Raw genomic sequence first — 7,707 nt, forward strand, 5'->3', positions numbered from 1 at the left:
CACACCTCGAATGCTGTGTTCGGTTTTGGGTCCCTCACTAGAGAGGGACATTGAGCCGCTGGAGCGTGTCCAGAGACGGGCAAAGAAGCTGCTGAAGGGTCTAGACCACAAGTCTTATGAGGAGTGGCTGAGGGAGCTGGGGTTGTTTAGCCTGGAGGAGTCTGAGGGGAGACCTCATCACTCTCTACAACTCCCTGAAAGGAGGTTGTAGTGAGGTGGGGGTTGGTCTCTTCTCTCAGGTCACTAGCAATAGAACAAGAGGAAATGGGTTCAAGCTGCATTGGGGAGGTTTAGATTGGATATTAGGAAAAATGGCTTTACTGAAAGAGTGGTCAGGCACTAGAACAGGCTGCCCAGAGAGGTGGTGGAGTCACCATCCCTGGAGGTGTTAAAAAAACATGTAGACGTGGCACTTCAGGCATGGTTTAGGAGACATAGTAGTGTGGGTTTGATGGTTGGACTTCATGATATTGGAGGTCTTTTCCAACCTTAATGATTCTATGACTATGATTCGCTACTTGCCACCACAGCCAGATGAAGAAGGGATCAGGTTATTTCACCCCAAACGCCCTGTTCTTTGCCCCACAGTTCGAGTTCATATTTAGTAATGGTGTAGGAAGCCATATCTCAGAAGAAAAAGACTGAATATACTGCTTCAAGGCAAAGCTGATTAGCGCCTTTACTTGGGTAGAGAGGTGTATCCCGTTAGCTAATGGGGCTGAAATAATAATGTCTTGCTTAATAGTCTCTGGCAGGAACCTGGTGCAGCACTGCTTAGAAATGACAGCTTGATGATAGGATAAGCTGGTTGATTTACCAAGTGAATTACCACTGGAAGTGCACCCAGACCTCAAACTGTGATTTTTGACTTAACACCAAAGTTTACTTCCCACCCACACAACACTGGCTTGCTTACATTTTCATTACCTTTCACTGACAGATCTCTAAAATGAGAAAATGATGAACAGAGAAAACCCGGTGATGGAAAAACATTAATTGAATTACAGACATGAAAAAGGGTGCTTACTTTCAAGAGGAAAAACAAAAAAATCTTCCATACCTCTGTTCCTAATACAGCAGTCTTGGATTGTTGCAACTAAGAGGTTATTACCGATGGCTTTACATCCTGCTGCCTCTGGATATAGGCATTGCTCTCCTGGTTGTATGACTAGATCGGCAACTATCCCTGGATTCCCTGTCTGCAGAAGAGTGGCAGTGCTTCTCTCTGTGCAGCCAGCTTGCCATTGGTGTGGCCACTGGGACTTTTCATAGACGGCAAAATAGTCTCACAGATGAAAAGTGGCCTCTGGAAAGACAGTAAATCCAGAGCATGCTCCCTGCTATTCCTGCCAGGATCTTGGGACAACTCCGGAATGTGATGGGTGTACGGGGTGTCCGTGCCCAGGCACTGGCAGTGGGGCTGCAGGGGTGGTCCCTGTGAGGAGAGGCCGGGGCTGCCCCGCGCCGGGCACAGCCGGTCCCGGCCGGCTCCAGCGGCCCCACGGCAGGGCACAGCCGAGCCCCTCAGCCGAGCTGGGGGCGCCGGGGGGAAACGGGCTTCAGAAAGGGCCAAAGGCAAAACACGGCACAGGAGGAGGAAGCCGAGGAGGGAGCAGCAGCAGAGGCACCCCCAGGCCGGAGCAGGGGCAGGAGGTGGTGCAGGCTCGGAGCAGGGACCCCCCGCAGCCCTGCAGAGGCCCCGCCGGAGCAGAGACCCCGCCTGCAGCCCGGGGAGGGCCCCACGCCGCAGCCGGGGGATATTTCCTGCGGGGGCTGCGGCCGTGGAGAGCCCAGGCGGGAGCAGGGGGTCCCTGAAGGGCTGCAGCCCGGGGAAGGGCCCGCGCGGGAGCAGGGAGGGGTGTGAGGAGGGAGGGGCGGCCGAGAGGGGCTGGGATGGGCTGACCGCAACCCGCATCCCCACCCCTGCGCCCCTCGGGGTGGGGAGAGGGGTCGGGAGGGAAGGGGAGAAGCTGGGCATGGGAAAGACCCTTGGATGGGGAGAATGTGTTGTTTTAATTTTTTTGTCTTTTTTTCTCACTCTCAGAATCTATTTTAATTGGGGGGGAAAAAATCCCTGTTTCAAGTCTATTTTGCCCTTGTCAGTAATTGGTAAGTGATCTTCCTTTCCTTATCTCAGTGCACAAAGTGGAAATGGAAATATAGGGGGAAAAGCTCCCCCCAAACTTTCATTTTGCAGCAAATTAACAACAGGAACGCCACACTTCCTTCTCCACTACGTGATCCGTAATCAAGCAACTACTTTCCCACATTTTTTCTCCCCCACTCTCATGCTAAGTCTGCACCTACATCTTAAAATGTGGACCCTGGATAAAGCAAAGACCAACGAAACAAGTCAGCCAAGTCACCTGAAGTCAGGATTGCAGAGAGTATGTAGCTTACACAACCCAAGTGAATTTCACCTAGGACATTTTGGGGTTTGCTTCTGAGGAGTTTTTAGTGCCTCCAGTCTAAGCCGACATACCTCTCGCTGTGCGTTTGACTCACCTCTAACACACAACGTAGTACTATTAGAATAAATCCCCATTCAGGTGTCTGTCAGCAGTTGGACAGGTGTAGCTGCAGGAGGCCTAAGAAAGAAGATTGCTTCAGAAATTCACTGAAGCCCTGCTGATAGATTCCCTTTGACTACAAAGCCAAATAAAAAGTCTTGGTCACACCAAGACATGTGCTCTTTGCTCATCTCAACTTTAATGGACTTTTTGGATCTTTCTTGCTCTGAAAACCTGGCTGATGTTTTCACAAGGTGAAACATGCTGCTCTCTGTTCATTACTGGGCCAGAAACACTCAAAAGACCTTTCAGAGCTTCTGTTCCTATTTCCAGCAGGAATTAGCAAGAAAAGAAGTATGAGGAAGAAAAATGCATTATGTGTTTTATACTTCTAACAGCTCATCTTTAGGTTTTGCTTCTGGGTTTAGCTGGAGGCTCCACACATCCTTTATTTTAACTGAACCAATTTCAACTTCTGCTGCTACAATAAATTTCTGGAGCCACAAGAAGTGTCAGCAGCCTGCCCAGGGTAGAACCCTATGTACTCAAGGAACAAAGTTAAAAGTACTCTTTGCTAATGATTTTCCAGCACTGCGCCTTTTATTGACGCTTCTGCTGCAATTGCCTGAAAGCATGTCACCCCTAGGGCCTCAGTGAATATTCAGAGGAAACAATTATGTTTAAAATCATGTCTCTGAATGTTTCTGAAAATTAAGGCAACCTGTTGGTACAAACGACCTGAGAGCATTACCGCATTGATCCCAAAGGCAAGCACGGTGCCAGCTCATTTCTGAAGTTGTAAGGCTGTTTTCCAAGAGTTTAATGTGCCCAGGTTACATGAGCAGGAGAAGTCAGAGCCAGCATTTATGATCTTCCAGCCCCACACTGACAACTAGAAATCGCAGTTTAGAATAACAGGGTTTTCCCGACTGCTGCTAATCGGTGAGCTCTTCTGGAAAGAACCCTACTGCTGCTTAAACTCCAAGTTGGTCAGTATAAGTGGGACCACAGACTCTAGCATGGGATCCTGCTCCCTGAGATTCACCCCAGAGCAGTGCATGGACAGAGATTAGTGCAGAGTCTTTGGTTCATCATTAGTAGGCCTGAAATCCGGCTCCTCCAGACTTGAATGAACAGCTAGGTGGAGACTTTGGCTGGGGCTTTTAAAACTTCCAGTCTTCACAATTTGAAGAGGCAGGGAAAAGTTTACAGCAAGCATGAATGGCAGTCAGAGTGAGGACTCTGGCGACCTTCTCAGTTCTGTGCTTCTGGTTCTTATATTTCCCTGCTGCTAGTTTGTTGAAGACTGCATTGTCGTTTCTTAGAATTCTCCACAAAATCCATATGGCAATCACTGACAACGTAAGGGTGCTTGCAAAGGGAATCTAATAATAAGTAATAATGAAGATAAAAAAATCTTAGTCTGCTGCTCCAGGTCGTCACTTCTAAAAGCTTTCCTGAATCTCTTCTCTGTTGTATTGCCTTCCATCCAAGACTGAGTTTTCCTGCTGCAGGCTGAAAGGAGAAAGAACTGCAAGCAAACACCCAGGCAGTGTCTCCAGGCACATTTCTGCACATTGTAGGGGACAGCCAAGACATTTGGCTGTTTCATAGTGTTGCCATCTGTTTCAAGTCGTGACTGGGATCCGGTTACCTCTGGGTTGTCCTCTTCACACTTCCAATGAGCCACCATGTCTGGCTCTAGAGGTCTATGAATCAATCAAGAATTTGCCCTTTTTTCCCTCATCCCAGGAAGTGTTATTCTGCTGTGCTGTGAGGCCTCTCTGGGGGTGGAAGGTGCTATTTATGAAATACATGCTATACCTAAATTAGATAATTGTGCCACTAGTCTGCAACTTTTGCTCATGACTCTGACTGGGAAAGGATCTCACTATTCCACTAGCTCTGTGTTTGTTGTGTCAACTCACTGTGTCTTTATTTTACACTGAGGGTAAAAAATCTTTGGAGTGGAGTCCATCTTTGTGTCCTGCTTTTCTACAGCCTAGGGGAAAGGGATGGAGCTTGCTTGTGCAGTACAGAAAAGAAATTACCTCCTGGGTTCCTGAGTTGCAAATACATTGAAAGTAAAGGCAGAAAAGTGGAATATGCAATCAAAGAGGTTTTCTCTTGGAACCACCTACTGAACAGATACACAGATATGAATCCATAAAGCACGATTTACTTCTGCATAAGAATAGATCCCTCTCATTACCTGGTTGCTAGATTTTTTCACTTTATACTCAATATTTGAGAATGTTTTTATGGGTCAGTTAGATCTCAGCTCTACTGATTGTGTCATGCCCAGTTCAAACACATTACTGAGTCAGATTTTTTTCTGATGTCAGTATGAAGACAATGTGACTGAATTGACGTCAGGGAGTGATGCTATACGTACAACATGTAAACGGGAGCAGAGCTTGGCTCCCCTCCGCAATACCCACCTTGATGTGGCCAGAGTTCTCTGAAAAAAATCACTCTTTTGCCCTACTCATAGACTCATAAAATCAAAGAATGGTTTAGATTGGAAGGGACTTTTAGAGGACATCTAGTCCAACCGCCCTGCAGTGAGCAGGAACATCTTCTACTGGAGCAGGTTGCTCAGACCCCATCCAACCTGACATTGAAGGTTTCCAGCGATGGGATCTCCACAACCTCTCTGGGCAACCTGGGCCAGCATTTCACCACCTGGATTTTAAAAAAATTTTTCATTATACCCAGTCTAAATCTACCCTCCTTTAGTTTAAAACCATCACCCCTTGTCCTGTCACAACAGGCCTTGCAAAAGAGGTCGCCCCCATCTTTCCTATAGTCCCCCTTTAAGTATTGAAATGCTGCAATAAGGTCTCCCCGCAGCCTTCTCTTCTCCAGGCTGAACAACCCCAACTCTCTCAGCCTGTCCTTGTAGGAGAGGTGCTCCAGCCCTCGGATCATTTTTGTGTCCCTCCTCTGGACCCGCTCCAACAGGTCCATGTCCTTCCTGCGCTGGGGACCCCAGAGCTGGATGCTGTACTGCAGGTGGGGTCTCACCAGAGCAGAGCAGAGGGGTAGAATCACCTTTTTCAGTGGAATCAGAATCTTGCTTTTTCAGTGGAATTCTTCTGAAATTACATTTGCCCTCTAAAAGTTATTTTATGTGTGCACAGGACTGCTTTTTCATTACTGACTTTATACGCTAGCAAGCATTACATAACATTGAGTCATACCTATTTTACTAGCAAAAGGCAACATTTTGGAAACGTCCTGCTCTAGTAGTTTGGATAGTTATGAAAGTTCCCCTGATGCTCCCACATGGATACAGTTTTCCATTATGGAAAACATTTGACTATCATCACATTTCAGACTGAATGAATTTAAAGCCATAGGAGAGCAGAAGGATGCACAAATTCAGAACAGAGAGTGGAGCATGATATTCCCTAGACTGCTCTTCCAGATAACCCTAGCAGGCATTTCTAAACCAAAGCCACCATTATTCACTCTACAGAAATCTAAGGATGGAGCCCAGATTTTTGAAGTATTTGTGTCGTGTCACAGAGCCCATTGTGTTCCTTGGCACTTTGATATGGTGGTTTATTGCCTTTAGAGTATAGTTTAGACACACTTTAACGTGACAGAAGTACTGTGAGTCACCAGAATGAATGTGTTCTTCCCTGTCCTTCCCTCCTTCATGCTGACATAAGCACTGCTGATGCCATTCTGTAAATCAGTGCTGGGACAGATCCCAGTAGAAAACTCATCTTTTGGGGGAATTTGCTATGTTACATTCCCTGTTCCAGATCAGTGTGCCGCTGTTTGAGAAGCAGTGCCAGCATAAGGGGGTGGTGGGAAGGTCTAACCAGCACAAAGTACCAGGACAGCATACATTCATATTGGGAAGCCTGAGTTAAGATGCTGCACCCAATTCCTGTATGAATTTCTCAAGATTCAGCTTCCACTAATTTTTTTATATCATTTTTTTTTCTTCTTCTTAAAGAACGTCGGATAAACTGTAGATCAGACTTCTGCCCTGTCACATGGGAGGCAAGTTTCCCAGAATTCAGATTAGCCTTCTAGCAATTTTTCATAAGTGAACATTATTTCTGAAGCATAGGACACAGAGCATGAAATCCCTGTAAAGCTGGACACTGGATCATGGAGACACTGTTTCAGCAATGACCTTACTAATGCTGGAATTGGAAGAGTTTTCTAGTCCCTTCCCCTAACCAAAAGTCTCCTGCCCATGCATCCAACAACAATTTGCCACTGCACCAACAGAACAAAGATGGGACCTCTAAGTCCTTTTCAATCTCACTGTTTTATATTTTTAAAGCAACATTATCAGTTGTTCCTGGGCACATGATTTAATGCATTTAGTTGCATTAAAAGAGCTAAGTAAAGGAGTAGAACCATAGCAAGTCATTCTGATACATGTAGTGACCTTCCCACAGTTCCAGACAATTGCAGGTTGTTCATCCTAGTTGGGTTGTCACTGTATTTCCAAGGCAGGGGTCTCAGCCAGGTGGACTCAAACACCCATTTGAGAAACCTTCTTACGTCATGGCTTAACAAAGAGCAACAGCTTCTCAGGTGAGCCAGACCAAACTCAAGAACTCAGCTGTTCTCTCATGCCATCCCTCTTCTGCAAATCTTTGTAGCACTTTCTTTGGCAATCACATTAATGCCGTCTAGAATACTGTCTGTTTGGGAACTTGTGAGATGCCACCAAAACATATTGGGATTGCAGTTTCATATTCAAAAGTAAGGAGGTGTGGTGACTCAGAGATGCAGTTCAGTTTATGAGTTAAATTACTATTTGTCCTTACTGCCCAGACATCACAAGCAGGCCATACCTCTCACATGTTTTATTCCTGGCTTAGCATCTAATTTTAATTCTTTGCTTTATGTTGAACTATTACAACATTCTTTTTCAGCTTGAATTATCTGGCCTGCATAGCTTTAAGCCCTCATTTTTCAGTTAGCTTTCCACAGAAAACTGACTGATAAAGCTGGTGGCAAGTCACAGGGTGATTGACTTGTATAAGTACTGCTACTACTGCTGCGACAAACCTGGGTGTAGTTTCAGTCCTGGTAATGCCTATTTTCTCTTCAGCAAGAAATACTCAAGATTGAATCCCAGAAGAACCTCTGGATGCTGGCTTTTATCTTACTAAGAGAACAATCAAGGAATGTGTAATTTAAAAAACAGTTTCATATTTTCTGG

The 7,707-nt window shown here is 45.8% G+C and overlaps 1 protein-coding gene across 2 annotated transcripts in view; it reads right to left on the reverse strand.

Annotated features, from left to right (window-relative positions):
* Positions 1-1,635, reverse strand: part of COL22A1 (collagen type XXII alpha 1 chain) — a 262,270-nt gene extending 260,635 nt beyond the window's left edge. For both annotated transcript variants that reach the window (XM_075085891.1, XM_075085889.1), the window contains exon 1: positions 1,061-1,635. The gene's annotated coding sequence lies outside the window, so the exon portion shown is untranslated. The remainder of the gene's footprint in view (positions 1-1,060) is intronic.
* Positions 1,636-7,707: the final 6,072 nt, after the last annotated feature.

Source organism: Phalacrocorax aristotelis, chromosome 2 (assembly GCF_949628215.1).
Source record: "Phalacrocorax aristotelis chromosome 2, bGulAri2.1, whole genome shotgun sequence".
NCBI lineage: Eukaryota > Metazoa > Chordata > Aves > Suliformes > Phalacrocoracidae > Phalacrocorax > Phalacrocorax aristotelis.